At 45.5% G+C, this 17,727-nt stretch overlaps 1 protein-coding gene across 3 annotated transcripts in view; it reads left to right on the top strand.

The window, feature by feature from the left end:
* The window catches only part of FGF12 (fibroblast growth factor 12), a 218,665-nt gene that overhangs the window by 123,537 nt on the left and 77,401 nt on the right, over positions 1-17,727 (top strand). The gene's annotated exons all lie outside the window — the stretch shown is intronic.

Here is a 17,727-nt window from a genome sequence, read left to right as displayed (position 1 = left end):
CTGGGACCAGCACTCCACACTTTGGGCCCTGCTGCCACTGAGCTCAGGATGCAGCAGTGGTGGAGCTGTAGCTTGCACATTACACAGATACAACTCTGGTGGAGGTTCATGTTCCCTTTGCTCCTTGCTTCTGTAAAGTAACTGTGTGAGCTTACATTGATTAAGTAAGCTGTTTAATACATGTTTTAATATGTGACTCAAACAGTGCTATAACTAAAATATTCAGGAAAGACGTGGGTGAGCAGAGTTACTTGGTACTGGTTGGCACCTTGTGCTCCTCTTTGCAGCCTGTGTGAAGGAGAGTGACATACTCCTGCTCTCGCATGGGAAGGGAGAATTTGCACCCCGGAGCAGCTGAGTCTCGCATACTGGGCATGAGGTTTTGGCAGGCTATGGGGAACCAGATCCATGCAGGGATGTCTTGTATAATCAAAGCTATCTGCTTCTGGGGAAAACAGACTGCAGAAACATCTCATTTGTTGGTTGCAATAGGGACTGTGTTGTAAAATGAGAACTAATTTTGTCTGTCTTTTCAATGGGCAAAGGCAGCTGTCTCACATGCACACTATGTTCTTTTAGAGCTCTTGGATGTGTTTTGCTCCAAGATGAGTTACTAGTTTAAGATAGGCCAAATAAGGACACTGAGTGCTGTGGACTAAACTGAACATTTGGATACATGGACTTAATCCCATTATTGTGAGTTAATACAGATCATTTGCTGCAATTGTGCATCTATAAATTATATATTTTGCTCTGAACCATAGTGACTTGGTAGAGGATTCAAAAGAAATTATTGTATGGCATGGCTTGTCAGTGCAGGTTCAAGAGGTGGATTCTTCCTCAGGGACTGATGGATCCAAGAGTTGAATGCAGGAGATGAGACAAGCAGCTCTCTCCATATGACTTCCCTGTCAACAAAGCATTGAACCAAGTACTTTCATCCCCTTTGTGTCTGAATTAAACCATCAAAGTGTGTCCCTTCTTCAGCTGTTTTATAGCAATCTGTAAAGCCTGGGCTGGAGGGTCCAGCTTGTTTGTGAAAGCTGTCACTGTTGCTTCACCAGCCATCCTCTCGGACAGAGCACACCCCAGAGAGCTGGGGTAGAGGTGGCCTTCCATCATGCCATGGCCACTGAACAGCAAAGCTGAGCAGTTTGGCACCCTTGCACGAAGGGGAACAGGCTAGAGCATCAGGCTAGAGCATCACAATATCTGTGGGGATTGCTAGAAATTTTATCCAAGTGAAGCCCACTGAAAGGGTGTTATTACTTGGGGAAATTGAGGCAGCTTTGGGTCAGGTGATGCCAGGCACTGTGTAGTATTGTCTCAATCCCCTCAGACGTTGCTTTTGTAGGTGAGTTACCAGCTCAGAATGCAGAGCCCATTCTCAAACAGGTTTTTCACCCCAGGGGAAAAAAAATGTGTTTTTTTAATTCTTTTTTTTTTCCCTGTCTGGTACATATTTTGTGCTCTTCCAGGGAAAGATGGCTTTCCTTAAGGATATATAAAGACTTCTTTCAAAGTGAAGGAAATGGCTTGCACATAGGAAAAAAGCAGTAACTTAAACCATGTTTTCCATTTGCCATATTTCTCAATTTGAATAATAAATAGAGATTTGGAACTTAAAATATATGGATGTAGATATTTTTGCAGCAGTATAAGTAAAATATAAGGGCAACTTTAGTTGAAGGACATAGAAGGACTTTGTTCATTCAGAGATTCATTTAAAGCATTTGAGAAGTCTGTCATCTGCAAGCTGTTAAATTCCCCGACTTAAATCCTGAACTCCTTTCTGATTTCATGCAGGGTGAAAATGATGATTGAAGCTCAGGGTAAAAACCACTTTTTTAGCTCATAGTCCTTGCCTGCTTTTTGTGGAGTGCTGCATATCAGAACAGCTGTAATACCTGCCCAACCTGTGGAATTTGTCCACGTTGTTGCTACTGTCCAAATGCTGGCTGCATTACCCAGGGCATAGATGGAGCAGCTATGGGAAGGAGGGAATTCCATCTGCATCCCAGCTCTTCTCTGTAAGTGTGTCCATGCATGTCTGACTGGGTGCCCAACCAAGGGGGGGTCCATCACATTCTTCTGCCTGCTCCTCTGCAGAATTTGATGCTGTGTTCTCTATCTAAGAAGTGGCTGATGGGAATGCAAATGGCTGGAAACGTGACATCACGTGGACAGCAAGAGCTCCTAGAAGTGCTAGCTGAGATAAGGGCATGGATGCCAAATCTCCAGCCAGACATGAGCCTGGATAATACCAAGGGGAAGGGCACAACCCTGAGGGCATGCGTCCTCCTTGGTACAGTGCTGTAAGCTCCTTCTGCACCACCCATGCTAATGAATGCCAGCATAACCAGGAGGGAGGAAGAGGCTCCCTCCTGCTCATGACAGCTCAGCTGATGGGTTTCATTTTACCCAGTTGATCCCTGGGGGTGGTATCACACATATTCGTGACTTGCAGATGTGGTGGATGTCACGGTGCGTGGCTGTGCTCCGTTACTGGGGGTCAGAGAGCAACTCCCAGCTCTCAGTGCCTAAAATCTGGGGAAGAGCTGCAGGTTCCTGGCTTTCTCCAGAGCATGGAAAACTCAGCTTCCAGCTTGCTTCCCAAACTTATGGGCGAGCATGTCAGTCAGTAAGCCACTTTGTACTAGTTCTGGACTGAGTGTGGTTGATGCCAAGAAAATACATGGAAGTTATCCAAGCTCTGAGAGGGATGGATATCTTCTGTCCCCCTGGCCTCAGGGGTAGCTGTGCTTGCAAGAGCAGTGGAAATTGTTAGCCAGCAGAGGCTCACCATTAGATCAATACAAATGATTGATCCCTCTGTCATCAGCCAAATAGGAGAGTCAGGGCAAAAAGTGGTTTGTGAGTGATTATTTCCCTTCACCATAGAAGATCCATATAAATCAATTTATTGTTGACTGATACAACTGTTGGTTTTGGTTTTTTTTTTTGGGGGGGGTAATGGTGCAATTTCATTTAGAAGGTTCTGATATGTGTATTTTTAAAGCTTGAGTTCCAAAAAAATACCAGAATGGAGACAAGGTTTTATTTCTTCCTTACTTTCTTTGCTGAATTCACAACAAATTTAGAGTAGTTCCAGTAAACCAGATACTTCATATTTTAACAGATAATTACCTATTAACCAAAACAGTCATCAGCTTAACTTGGGCAGTGAGGAGAGCAGAACTGCCATGGGAGCTGGTGAGGCTGTTTGAGAGGCAAACATAATCATGAGTCTCACTGTGGTGGGGAGAAAGTGCAAAAGCAGTTGGGCTTGTCTGCTTTCCTTCCTTCCCCTCCACAAAAAGGAATTCCATGAACCACAGTGGCCAGGTAGGTGTTTGTTTCATCCCCATATTTCTCATTTGATCTATTCTTCTGAACAGTCTCATTACTTCTGAGATTTTTCTGCTCCTGCACAGTTAAAACCAAGCTGTGATTTGTTATTAAAATCAAAGGCATAATTTTATCAAGCAAAAAAACATGTAAGAGATTGACATCCCTTTCATATTTGCAAGCTCCATGGCTTGGCAGAAGGTGACCAAGAACATAGACAAAAACAGGTCAGAGAAAGCAGCTCCAAAGAACTAACTTTTAAATAAAGACTAATCATTGAATACAGATGCGTTTCTGTATGTTCTGTCATAGTGTCATTGCCATGACTGCATTATTGTTGTGTCTTGATCTTGGAAATGTCTTGAGAAGTGACCTGTACTGAAGTCATCTACTCCGTGCCTGGGCTGTACTTGCCGCAGTCTGTCGGGGAGCAGTCTCTTTGTACTCTGTTCTCTGTTCAATACGTGGTTCATTTCTATTCCCCAGCTAACACAAGATTCTTCATGTTAATGTATTATCCTTTCTGAACATGGAGTAAGCTACTACATCTATTTTATCTTTGCCCTCTTCTGACATGTAGCAGAATCCTGGAATAACTTGGCTTTTCTAGAGGCTGGTTTTACTTCACATCTCTGTTAGAAGCTGTAGGAGAACCATGGACACACTCATGATTGCCTCTCATGCAGCTTGCAGGAACAGGGGTTTTGTGCTTTGAGGGAGTCGATGCGGAGACTGAGTTTGTGCAGCATGGTCACAGGGCTGGAGGGGTATACAGCTTCTTAACAGTACCTCTGAAAATAGCAGCTACAACACATTTCTAAAACGGTAAAGCAGAAGGCATCTTTCTTGAGAGCTGTGGAACACGACTGTGGGATTCACTGTTCAGGCAGACCACTCACTCTGGCTTTTCCAGCCCCCACGCTGCAGCTCAGACAAGTAACTGTGCTCGTTCCTAGCACTGAAATGAGGCTTTCTGACACTCTGATGGAGCTTATGTGGCTGCTGAGAAAATGCACCTGGCTAAAGGTGACAAAGAGACAAGGCCACGAACCTGGAGGCACAGTGGTGACCTGAGTCCTGAGCCTTTCTAGTCTTCTGGGAGGAGCTGTGGCTGGTTGCTGGTGTGATGAGGCTCCATGCAGCACCTCCAGGCATTTCTGCTCCCTTCCCTTTCCCTGCGGAGTGGGCTGCACTGGGAGATGAAGGTTAATGCTGGAAGCAGCAGCATCACGGAAGGGCTCTGTGAAGCTGTGTTGCTGCATCTGCTCTGTGCCTTTGGGTTTGTCATGAGGAGGTGACTGTTCCTGTGTGCTGGGGTACCCACTGAGGAGATGCTGCTTGGGGTTCTGCAGCTCTAGGCAGAGATCTAAGTTTGGAAGACTGTTGAGCTCTTGCGCTCAATAGCAAGGGGGGAGGTAGCAGTAGCAGCTCCTCTCTTGTCTTGGCAGCATGTGCACCTGTTGTACCTGAAGTTTTGTGTGGGAGGTGGAATTCTGTGCAATCCAGTTTGACTTGCATCAGTGCCCCCTCCTCCTTCAGTGTTACCAAGCACAAAAACAAACTTGATTTCCGATGGTGCTTGGCTGGCCCTGCTGTGTTCCTGGAGAGGAACCCTCAGCTGTGGACCTCTGGCACCTCACTGGCCAGAAGGTGGGCAGCTGTGGTAGATGGACAGAAGCAGATATGCTGTCACTTGCCTGTGTTCCCTGTCGTTCTTCCTGGGACATTTTGAGCACAATAGTTCTTGTTTGGAGTGTGCAATTTCAGTGATAGATGTCAGAAAATGGCTGGTTGCCTCTCATGGTGTGGGCTGTATATGAGGGTGAAGATCCAGGGCTAGGTACAGCCTCTACAGTGGTGGAGGGCACAGAGCTTCTCTCACATCCCACAGCAGCATCTGTGGAGTGCTCTGTGCACTCCTGTCTCACCTTCCCTGCAGCAGCCTGCTCTGTTAAGGGCGTGTGTTACATCCACTGGACAGCTACATGCTGTGAACTGGCAAAATAACCACAGAGAGGCAATGTAATTCTGTTACTTGTGCCTCTTCTCCAGCTGAAACCTGATTGCAGTTATGATAAAGATAAAATCCCCCTCAAATGTTCCTTTCTTGAGATACTTAAGCATTTTGGATTGGAATGAAGGAAGAAAAGAGAGGTCTTGGGGTTAATAGAACATGCTCACTTAATTGATATTTATCTACAATAGCATAGTTGGCTGTCTCCTCCCTTGTTGGCTGCACAGATAGTTTCTTTGCTTAGCAGTTGCCACCCATGTTGCCTCAGCTGCCAAATAAATGCATTTCATTCATTCCCCAAAGCAAAACTATTTGCAAAAGGTCAAGTGGATGGGTCTGCTGCAAATGAAGCCGGGCTTCAAAAAGGCAGTCCACATTTTCCCGAATGTTGAGAAGCAGTAGAAATGAGCAAAGAGACAGCTGGTTTTGGCTTCCAGCGCCCAGCTTAGGGTTGGCGTGCTGAAGGGTTCCCTGGGGTCTTGGGAGCCACTGGGCTGTAGGAGATTCAGGGCTCAGGTGCTGGCAGGTGAGGGGCTTGGACCATCCACCTGCCCCGTAGCTGGTGGTTTTCTGGCACAGCTCCTGTAACTGGAGCCAGGGTGAGTCACTGGCTGCCTCTGGTATCGATCTGCAGCCGTCCCTGCGGTCATTCTGTGGTGATCAGCAACATGCTCTAATGGGGATTTTCTGTTACCGGGGCTCAAAGGGCTGGCAGAGCGTGTGGTGTGACAGTAATTCTCTGCTGGCCTTCACAGTCAGGTGTGGTGCTCGTCAGTATGGGCTCTGCCTGCTGGCAGGCACACAACATCCGTACTGAAACATTTCTATAAGTTTCTTTTGGCTTTCATTTCATTTTGCTCTGTGCCCTCTTTGCTTCCATAAACACTTCTTCTTCTCTTTTTCTTCCTGTTCCTTCTTCTATTCAACTTTCCATTAAATAAATTCTAAGATTTTAGAGCTACAGCCCCTTAGCAGCTCTTGAATGGTTAGCAAGCACCACGTGGAGTTTTAGAGCTTTCTGAGCTCTCCTGGGCAGCTGGGGGAGCAGGAGCTTTGTTCAGAAACCTGTTGGAGAGGCACATTTTCTGTTTTCACTCCATCTGCACTGTGTCATCCTCAGCACACGCATCCCTGGAGAGGGAGCTCACTGATTTCAGCTCTCTTCTGAGATGGCAGTTGGGTGGCAGGTGAACCTGCCTGTCTCACTGGAGTCCTGAGGGCTGCTTGATACCAGAAATGAGGTGTTTGTGTTGAGAGATGAGCAATAAAACATCATCGTTATTTAAAACAGAGCTTTAGATGGAACAAAGTGGATGATCGCTTTCTCACACCTGGAGCGTTTTCATTAGTTTGAAGGAAACCTTTGGCTCCAATGGAAAATTAAAATCATTATGCAGATTAAAAAAGGGATCTTTTCACAAAACAAAAGGAAAGAACTTCGAGTTATATGGTGGAATTTTGGCCATTTTTAGCATGATCTCGCTCTTTGAAGTATAATGTTTCACAATGGCACAAGCAGCACATTTTCATTATGCATTTGGGTGTTGTATAAGATTTGTTGAAATTTAGTAACAGCATCGTCTTGAGTCAAAAATGCTTCTAGACTGCTACAGAAATGCTTAAGCTGCACTAATGCAGTGAGCAAAAAATATTCTTGTAATACAACCCAAGTGATTCAAGCTTTAATTTCTTCCACATCACAGGCTCATTACCTGTTAAATAAAGGAGTTTCACGTGCTCATCCCATTGGAAAATGCTGTGAGATTGCTTGAGGAATACTGTAGCAAAAGAGGATCACTTGGGACTATTTAAAGCTTGCAGAATGACACTGGAACCTACATTTTTCCCTGAGTTGGTATCCAGTGATTATCCAGGGCACTTCTGTGAGCTGGTGTTGGTAGGACCAGGCACCTTCCCTGAGACTGGCAGCATCTGAAGTGATTAATTTCTCCTCAGTGATTTTTGGTAGTATGTCCTGTCCATTTTCTATTTTAATGAATCTACTATTCTAGGCATTCAGAGCAGAGTGGAAGTTTGATGTGGTTGTTTCCATAATATGTTTTGTTTGTGTGAGGGACTTCTCAGTGTTTCTGCAGTATTTCAGTCCTGCTGGATTGATGGGGGAAGTGGAGAGATTTAGCATCTGAGAATAGCATAAATCCCAGCGCTGTGGCAGGCCTGAACAGCAGGGATGGTGTCTGCCCTGCTCATGTGAGCACTGTTAGTGATGAGGTGCCTTGCATGGGGCACTTCAAGGTGAGGGGAGATGGGTACTGTTGTGGAGTTGTCAAAAACTCAGAGTACAGAATGTACTAATGCCACCACGTCATGGTCACCCCGCAGCAGGGCTGAAAGGGACCCTCACTGTTGATTAGTCCAGCTTCAGTCCTACGCTGATTCCAGATGTGCATTCCTTAGAAGGATGTTCTTAAACTTGTTTTTTGCATCCTCCCACAGAGCAAATTCTGGGTAGAATGTCCTAATATCCAAACCACATCTCTGTAGGAAACCAGGAAGAAATCTGATAAACAGTGACAAAGTTATGTGTTGCATTTTGGAGTCAAGAGAACGAAGTAAAATCTTTCTAACTGTACACATGGCAGATGACTGCCACAACATTCCCCAGGATTTCTGAGCCATCAAACAAGTCCTTAGGATGGGTCTGACCTGTAGCTCTGTAGGAAACCTCTCTGGGAAGCTGCAGGCCAGGAGGTGCTGCAAGCATGGCAAAGATGGCATCGCTGCTTTTCAGTTTCTCCTGCTGTCAGCCCGAGGCAGCAAGGCAAGCAGCTTCTCCAGACATCCTCTGAGCCACCTTTCCACCTCCCTTGGCATAACATACGTGGGAATATACCCCTTTTTCTCTGGTATGAGCTTTGGGCTCAGTCATCCTGAAAGCTCTGCAGTGTGGGTGTTCACATTTGTTAAATCCTCATCAGCTCTTGAGCTTCCATTGCTGGAATGGGGAAAGTCTGGATTTTACTCCCCATGTTTCCCCTTTGTGGGTGTTTGCTCAGGAGCTGGCACAGCCCGGGGGACCAGGGAGAACCATGCTTGACTGGTTCCTGAGACACATCTGCACCCAGATGAAATGTGCTCAGTGGCTGTGGGCTCACACATAATATTTATGCTATCCTCTGTTTCACTCTCGGTGAATATGCTGTAATTTTGGCTAATTACACAATATGTCAGGAATAATTGCAGGGTGTTCCTCAAAATAAATAATACATTTTGTATGCTCTGCTATCCATACTTACGAGCAAGCTTTAACCTTCAGTAGCCAAGGCATTGACTGTGCTGGAAAATGAAAGCTTAGGAGCTGTAGCTACAACTTATTTTGCATTAATTTCTATTTTTTAAAATTCCTTTACCTGAAAAAGCTTATCCTGCATAAATTCTGGAACAACCTCTACATCTCTTCTGTATGCCTTTTGTTCCTGCCTGGCTTTGGTTTTGTCATCAGAGCTGGAGCCAATACAGGTGTAGAAAATTGTTCTTGAAAGGGAAATGTTTTGAAATTTTGTCTGCTGCTAAAACACACTGGATCAACAAAGCAACATAAACTGCATCCTGGGGGAGGCAAAGACAAACATGGCAGTGAACTGTATAAAGAATTGGATTTTTTTAGTTCTCTGGTCAAATAAAAGAAGTTTCTGGGGAGAAGAGGATTCAGACTGAATGCAGTATTTCATTGTACTTAAAATGAAACTTTGGATTTAATCTCTTTCTCTGTTAACATTTTTTTCATTACATTTCCAAAGAAAATGTCGTGTCAAAAGAAAAGATAAAAACTTGCTCTCTTTTCAGGACTCTCTTTTTTTCTGTTAGTGAGATGGAGTTTGTATATAGCTTTATCTACTCTTACTCTGAACTTTTCAGCAAAATACTCAGCTAGACAGTTTTAGTCAGAAGTAGTCAGCAATTCTGTGCCAAAATACCTGGTGGCAGGTGGGCCATCAGTTCTCGTCCACTTTTTGTCCCACTGTTTCACCTGCAGTGATCTTTTGGTTCCTCTTTGGCCCTGCAGTGCTGGGATGGCTGTTTTGTCCTTGGTGTTTGTGCACAGTGGGTAGCTCATGTGTCATGTACGTGAGTTTGGTGTTTGCCTTCTGGGAAAACTCATCTACAACCTCGTACCTCCTTATCCTTGAGCCGTCGACCTTAGGTGGCTGTCACATGGGATTCAGATCTTGGAGAGTGGGTGAGCTGCAGGGTGACTTCTTTATTTTCTAACATCCATAGGCTGTGCTAAGACCATCCACAGAGATGTAGCAGTGATTCCTTGTGGCACCCCTAGTTTTCAATGCTTTCTATGACTAATTTCTCTGCCCCTTAGCTCAGACTTGTATTAACATGCCTGTAAAGCTGATTCCCTGGATATGGGAGGGCCTGCATAAATGCCACAGACATGCAATCACATCATTTCCACCTACTCTACAAGTGAGAAATAAGACTTCCCTGGAGGGACTCATCTCGGTTAGAGCAAAGCAGGCATCGTGGAGGGGTGCAGGCAGGCAGCTGTGCTCCATGCTGGAGAGATAATTACTATTCCTCCTGGCAGGCGCCAGCACAGGAAAGGAAATCACTTCTCTGGATGCTTTCTTTGCCTACAAGGTGCCATTCTGCTCTAGTGACTCAGTGACAGCGACAGGAGGCAATTGCGCTGATGGGTGCTGTCATCAGCTTGAGCCCATCATCCCTCTGAGTTAGGGAAATGTCATTTTTGGAAGCATGTCCTTCAAACAGAGAGGCCATCCCTGCCAGCACAGCCCATTATTACATGTAATGCATCCTGGAAACACAGGTTGTTTCTCTGTAGTTATTAGCCCTGGGTGGAGATTCGCACTTGAGATGAGTAGATACACGAGTGTACAATGCAGCCCTGATGTCCCAGAGCCATCTTCTTCTTCAAATGAATGCCTTGTAATTGGAGGGTGACACTATCCCTGTAATCATGTTAAACTGAAGCTGGGTATGGCCATTGTTCTGCATCACTGGGAAAGGAGCTGGGATTGACTGTTTGATGCCCTCAAACCCATAGACCTTGTGAGCAAATCTTCATGTCAGTAAGTCTGTTTCCAGCTCTGCATCCTACTCACAGGCTCAGTGATGTACCAGTGTGTTAAACCAAATGGCTGCACCTAAAGGGGTTCATGACAGCTGTGCAAGGTGGGGTTGGATACCTGGCTTTGCTACAGAGTTCCCTAATGTTTGGGCAGCTTTTGTTACCCACCGTGACTGGACCTATTTGCAGGCAGCCTGAAGAGACATCCAGATAAACACAAATGCTCCCCCGTGTCGCTCACTTCCCTTGGCTCTGCAGTTCTTTTGCCCTCTCCGTGCCTGTTACTCAGGATGCTACAGGCAGCATTGCCCAGGCCAACCTGGCCATGTGCTTGTAGGCTTCCTCAAGCAATACATGTCCTTCAGCTCCAAACAGTTTTGCTGAGTTTAGTAACAAAAACTGGAAAATATTGTCACACTGGGAAATAAATGTCTTGCCTCTGCCTGTGCACTGAGTGACTCCTGAGGGAGCTGAAAACGCTCAGCACTTTGCAGCAGGATTTCCCACCTCCGCACCTGCATGACACAGTTGGAGTGTCCTCCAGGATCCCCGCGTGTGGCTCACGGTGCTCCGACCTGCTCCGTGCCTGACTCACTGCAGGTGCAGCCACAGCCAGCCATGTGCAGCATCTGCTGAAGAATTACAGCCACAATCACTGCGTGGCAGAGTTGGTCAGGGTGTTTGGCCAGAGGAAACTCTCCAAGTCTTCAAGGGCAGTAGCTCCTTTCACAGCTGTGAGTGGTGTTATTTCTGAGCTTCGCAGTTTGGGTGGATTCAGTGAATCATTGTAGTGAGTTGAGCTATTAAACTTATGTCGATAGTGATGCATTTAATTTGAGACAGTCAAATTACTTCATCTTAGCTCGAAACACCCTGGAGAATTTGGCAGCTCCTGGCTGGGAAAACAGCCCCAACATTTATCTCCCTCAGCCTTTCATCCCTGAGTTCTGTGCTGATGCCTGTCACCATAGTAATCTGCATGGAGCTTGCTGATTCTCATGCCGATTTATTACAAGCCTTTATTAATGCTGCACTTCTGAAGGAGGGATTTTGGTGCCCTTCTCTGTCTACAAAATTTGTGTTTGCAAAATTTGGCTTATCGAGTATTCTGGAACCCATCCTTTTTAGGGGAGGGGAACTGCGGTTTCTGCAGTGGCACTTAAAATGCGGAGTTAATCTGAGTAAATTAGGAGCAGTTTATGCTCTGACTTGCATGCTGGGCTTGGTGTGCTAAGGATTTGAGTGCTGGTTAGGTGAGTCATAAATCAACCTCCCATTATGACAGCTGCAGCCTGAATGGGGGAAAATAAGAATAATGGAATGTGTAAATTCCAGGCTAAAATGTTTAATTGCAATAAACAAATGTTTGAAGAACATTTAGGTGAAATATGCTCCTGAGATGTATTACATTTTCCATGTTTGCAGTCACATCCTCAGCAAAACTGTTGCACAGGCACAGAAGGGAGTCAGCAGCATGCCGAGGTGGTTCAGAGGAGAGCTGGAGATGCTTTGTCCCTCACCAGACCGATGTCCTTAGGAGGTGCCAGAGGGACTGTTCTGGGAGCCTGCTGCTGGCATCTCTCACAGCCTTGCTGTGCTCAGACCAGACAGAGGCACTGAGCTGCAGTGAAAGAGAGCAAACAAATGGACAAGTCTCCTGTGGAAATTCTGCAGTAGGTGCCTTCCTTGTACCTTATTGCAGGTTGCTGGATAGAAAATCGCTGCTTCCCATCTGAGCTTGCAGAGTCATCTGTTGTTTGACAGCTCGTTGTGCAGAGAGCAGTAACCCCACGAGCTTCAGAGTTTATGCCATAACCCACAATGAGTACCACTGGCACCCAGCACAGTAACTTCTGAAGTAGATTTAGAAGCAGTTCTGCACCAGTAACCTCAAGTGGAGGCTTGCCTGCCAACCAAGAGCATTGCTGTGCATTGCAAGAATCCTTGGAGCCAATGGCTCAAATCCCTCAAAGGTCACTAAGCCCTTCATCTTTTTTCAGAGTTCATTGAAAAGTGGCCCCTCTGAGTTCTGTGCCATTGACTTGGAGAATTCAGATTAAGGTGATTTCTATGAGTGCGGTTGTGTTGAGTCTTTTTATCACTCCCAGCCCAAGGCAAAGCAGGGACTGGCTTGCTGCAGCCTCATGTCATTGCTGTAATGAGGGGCATTCTGAGAGCTGAAAGAAACGAGACCATATCTGACTGCCTTCCATAGTGGAGTTGCAGCTGGAAGTCGGTGTTGTGCCCTGTTTTTTGCTGCTTCAGAGCAGGGTTTGGAGCAAGTTGAGTTACCCTACAGTGATGATAAGAGAGTAGGGGTCCTCCCCCAGGGGTTTAGGGCTGCTGCTTTGCTGATGGAAATAAGCAGGAGTTGGTGCCTTCAGTGGGGTTTTGCTAAATACTGCATTGATACATAACCTCATAGTTCCTCTCTGCATTAAGGGGAGTTATTATACATCTGTGTTCTCCATTTTCCATTTAAGGGGTGAGTTCCTTATTCACCTTAAACAGGAGAGCTAAATGAAAAGGTCATTAAAGACTAATATTTCTGTCAGTGCTCTTGCTCTTTTCCCCATAGCACACAGCAGATTATCTTCAGCAATACCTGCAGCTTGAGGGTGAGGGACATGACTCTGCAGAGTAGCTGATTTAGCCATGGTGCTCTGGCCTTCAGTGAGCATGCCCCTGGAGATCAAACAAAGTGCATGTGAGCACCCTGCAACTATCATGTCCTTGGCAAGCCCCAGGAGGATGAAGATCACTGTGTAGCTGCATAATAAGGCAGGAAGCACAGCAGCTCATGGTGAACTGAGATGACTTTAAGGCTCAGCAGCAGGACAGCAGAAGTGAATAATGGCAGCATCACATTACCATTTAAGTAGAGACAGGAAGATTAGCAGTCAGATCATGATTTAGTTAGCCTGAGCTGTGCCAGAGGGCTCAGAAAGTTAAAAGCAGGGCAGGCAGAAGTGGTGAGTTTGGCCTGTGGAATGGGTAACCAAGCAAGATGCCCTTCAGGGAATGTTCAGCAAGTCGTCAGTGGATGACTGCTCTCAGAAGGGTGATTATGTGACAACTGTGTCTTCACTGAAGGTAAAGTGCCCAGTCTGACAGATGCTACACACTGGGGGAGTTACAGCTTAGCCCTTGCTCTGTGTTACTGCTCTGTTCTGCACTCTGATGTCCCCATTGTGGTGCTTCCTGAGAATGATCTTCCCTTGCATCATCCAGAATTGCCACACTGGAAGGAACTGAGCTTACTGCATCTGCATAAAGGGAGTCCACTGACTTTTCTCTAGTACTCCCCAGCCCTCAACAGCTGTGTATCAGCAGCTAGAGCAAGATCTTTAAAGAAAACATTCTGAAGTATAGTAACATTGCTTATAAAGTGGGGATAAAAATATCCCTTTGCATATTGCATGGGAAACCTCGTAGCTTGGGGTCTTGCACTGGGAGTAGAAGCTGCATGAAAATCTCTTCTGTTCAGTCAGTAGTTTGGGATTAAGGCAGCGAGAACATCTTTCTTAAATCCATTCTGAAGTGCTTGACTTTGTGTTTAGGGAGACAGTAAGTTGGTGCTGAAGTCTCGTCCCTGTTAGTTCAGTTCCATTTCTGCAGGGAAAGCTGCTTCTATAGCAGAAGGGAAGTGCACATGGATGAGCCTGAGGGGGAGGACTAGGTTTATCCCAAGTGTGTTATGCAGTATTGCACCTTTAAAAGCAAGAGAGTTTGAGTCCCATTTGCTTTACAAGGCTGAGGTTAGAGAGTAGCTTTAAGTCTGTTTCATGATAAATTCTAAGAATTATAGAAAAAAGTGCTCATAGCAGAGTTTTTGCTTATCTGTGCTGCATTTTTTCCCCTTTATTTTATAGTTTGATTCTTTCTCTTATTGAATACAGCCTGGAGCAATATCATTGAGGGAAATACAGACAAAAGTGTAGAGGTTGTGGGGTTTTATTGTCTTTTTTCCCCCTGGTACTCCAATAAGCACTGTCAATAATATCGGCTGGGAAGGGTGGTTCTCTTTTTATTGCAAACCTGGAAAGTTCTCAGTCTATTTCATTGTCTTTCTGTTCTGACTTACCAGGGTGTCTCAGCATCCTTAATTGACAAGGAGACTTACTGGTTTCGAGGCATTTTTTTCTATAAACTGAGGTTTTCAGCACAACTGCTGCAGCATAAGGGTTAGCAGTGCTGGAAGACTGATGGAATTGCTCTGTAGATGGAAAAAAGTGATGTTAAAATATATGACATGACAAAAGTAGGTCTCCTAAAAGTCATGCAGCATTTTACCTCTGGGCTGGCAGCAAAATTTCTGTCCTGTGATTATAAAATTTTCTCTTCTGGTAATAGTTCCACACTGAGAGGGGAAGATGGGTAATTTCTTGCTCCTTGTTAAAAGTTGTCTTCGCCTAAAATTTTGTCCGTAGGCCACCAGCCACACTGCTTACTGTATGAATGGCAAATCCCAGTACCTCACTTTATGCCCAGACATAAGACAAGAGGTTCCCTGGTGGGAAGCAGCTACTCCAGCAGCTGTTGTCACCTGTGCACCTGTTTGTGTCGAGCTGCTTCCTTTGCAGGCACTGGAGAGGTACTGGTAGTTTTGGGACCCTTTGGACGTGGCCTGGCCAGCCTGTGGGGGTTTGGGGATGCAAAGAGAGATCAGTTCAGGTGGAGAGATGGCTGTACTGTGTGAGACAAATCACCCATTGCTCAGGCAACTCCCCAGCCCTGCTTGTGTTAGAGGAGAGAACTCAGTGCTGGCTGGGCACCTCCCCACCCTGTGTCTGTGTTTAGTTCAGGTAGCTGAAGGTACCTGGAAGTGCAGCTTCTCTGCTGTAGAAAGAGACCCAAGAAAATGAAGAAACCAGGGAAGTAGAGACCTCTTTGTCTCCAAAATGCTCTCTGATCCTTTGGTGCCTGGAAGAGGCATTTTTTTTTGCTACAGAGGGTCCTAAAAGAGTGTGGGCAGGGATGTTCCTGCAGGAGAGCATCTGTGCAGTGAGGAGAGACAGGAGCTCTGCTGCTTTCAGACTGTGTTAGGGCCAGGAGGAATGTGGTTTTATGTATGGCTGAGAACTCTCTGCTTCACTGCCTTTGGGCTTTACTTTTGAGTTTGGGTGTGAGTCTCAAAGTTCAGCAAAACCAGGTCATGTAACACAAGATTCCCACTCCAACTTGTCCCTGGGTAGGCAATGACTCAGAAACGGCTGGCATTATGAAGAGGGAAGTTGTTAAAGCTGACCAGGTGTCTGTCAGGCCAGAAAGAGAAAGGAACCTGAAGGGGTTAAGCCTGTATTTGCTATGGTGATACAGCCTTCTGGTGCAAGTGTTTGCATCTATAGAAAGGATGTAAGGAAGCATCAGGGGATCTTGGGTGCTTTTCTGATAAACTCTGAAAATGTCATAAGTTATTAATAACAAGCAGATTTGGTCAGTGTTTTACATAGTAGGCTATTTAATAGAAGTAGGAGAGATTTTCCTGTTCCAAAATTATTTGCATGGTTGAAATATAGTTTGCATCCCTAAGAAGGAGGAAAAGGTGCTATTCTAATTCTATCCTGTAGCTAAGTCATCTTCTGAAGAAAGGAGATAAGGTCAGGATTGTTTTCTCTCCTTGCTCCTCTTCAGAGAGCTTTAAGACAAGACCTCCTCACTTCTCCAGCATACAGAAAGCCTCAGACTGCAGGAGCATCTTCCAAATCTCTCCTTCTGGAAGCTCTTCTGTTTCATGCAAAGTACTTCAACATTAAAATTTAACCAGTGAGTAAAATTAAGGCTAAGATTCATTCAGGGACTCAAATGTAGGTGTCTCATATCAGAGTGCCTATTAGTGCCTTTACTATTGTGGTATTAGATAAAAGGGAGGAAGGGGATGGACTTGAGGAGGGTGGTGCAGGCATCTGTGCCTGAGAATGCAGCTTTTCATTTCCTCTAGCTTTGATGTGCTTTTCTAATGAAAAGCAAGTTAAATCAAACTTCTGCATTCAACAAAATAGGTAATGCTTTTAGGTAAGAAGAATGAGCTAAGTGTTTTGCTAGGTGTCATTTTGACATATGTTGGCTTGACCAACACTAGCTCCTAGTTAATGACCAGTACAATTGTACTTATTTACTGTCCCAGCATTGAGAGTTGCTGGGAGAAAGCCTGACTGCAGCCTACAGCACTGACTGCGCTGAAATCATTTCTTTTTTAAGGCAGTATAGAAACCATCTGATCTGACTTGCTCAGTGGCTTTTGTGGCTGTGAGAAAGTACCTGACTCTTGCCTGGCTAGTGTAGGGATCGCTGAAACTTGCTGAAATCACTTCTTTTTTAAGGCAGCATAGAAACCATCTGATCTGACTTACTCAGTGGCTTTGTGGCTGTGAGAAAGTACCTGACTCTTGCCTGGCTAGTGTAGGGATCGCTGAAACTGAAATCCTTTGCACCTGCAGCCTGTCTCCATTTGAGATGCCTGCTGCTGCTGCTGTCAGTGCAGGAGAGCAGGGTGAGGGACTCCCAAAGGGGAGTCGTGCAGGGATGCAGCGGGAGCGGGGCTCCGGATGGGAACATCAACACACAACGTGACCACGGTTATGTAACGAGCATGGCTTATTAAACAGCCTCACCAGAGGCATGAAAGGCAGGAGCCTGACGAGATTTTGGTATGCTACGCTGGATTCTTTCCTGTCCATTGAGCCAGCAATAATTGGGTCTTATTTATTTACTTTTGGAGGGTGGTCACATAAAACCACAAAGTCCTGTCACACAAGGAGGATCTCCTCCATGCAGCAAGTGTGTCTGCTCACACGCAGTCAGCTCACTTGTCTTCCAGCAGCAGTGGAAAGTGACAAATTTAAATCTTGCATGATTACAATTGAATTTGTTTTTGACCACTTAATTGGTGTTTGATTGGTAGGGTGACGAGGAGACAGGTGGTAAAGCTGCACACCTCTGTCATGTGAAGTTCAAGCTGGTTTTGCTAATTTTCATGTTTTCCTTTTACTCTTCAGCAGGAAAGTATAAAATGTTGTAGAGGCAATAGGAAAGAGCCAGCCAGAGCATGGCTGGCTCATGATACACAGGGGCTGGGAGAGGTCCCTGTTGGAAACAAAGATTCTAATCTGCCAGAGTGTATGGCACGTGTTTTAGGACGGGGAGAACATGCAGGATTTTGAAACAGAAGTGGTCTGAGGTGCCCATAAATGCTTCAGTGGTTAGTTTTGGAAATGTCTTGTGTCTGTCCCTTTCCGAATTTTTCTCCCCAAGTCCCACAGAGCTGCACTCACATGCAGCCCTGATTTGGCACTCAGTT

The sequence above is a fragment of the Onychostruthus taczanowskii genome, unplaced genomic scaffold, assembly GCF_017590055.1.
Source record: "Onychostruthus taczanowskii isolate IOZ18803 unplaced genomic scaffold, ASM1759005v1 scaffold24, whole genome shotgun sequence".
Lineage (NCBI taxonomy): Eukaryota > Metazoa > Chordata > Aves > Passeriformes > Passeridae > Onychostruthus > Onychostruthus taczanowskii.
The sequence above is the reverse complement of the archived record's forward strand: the minus strand, read 5'-3'. Positions and strand labels throughout refer to the sequence as shown.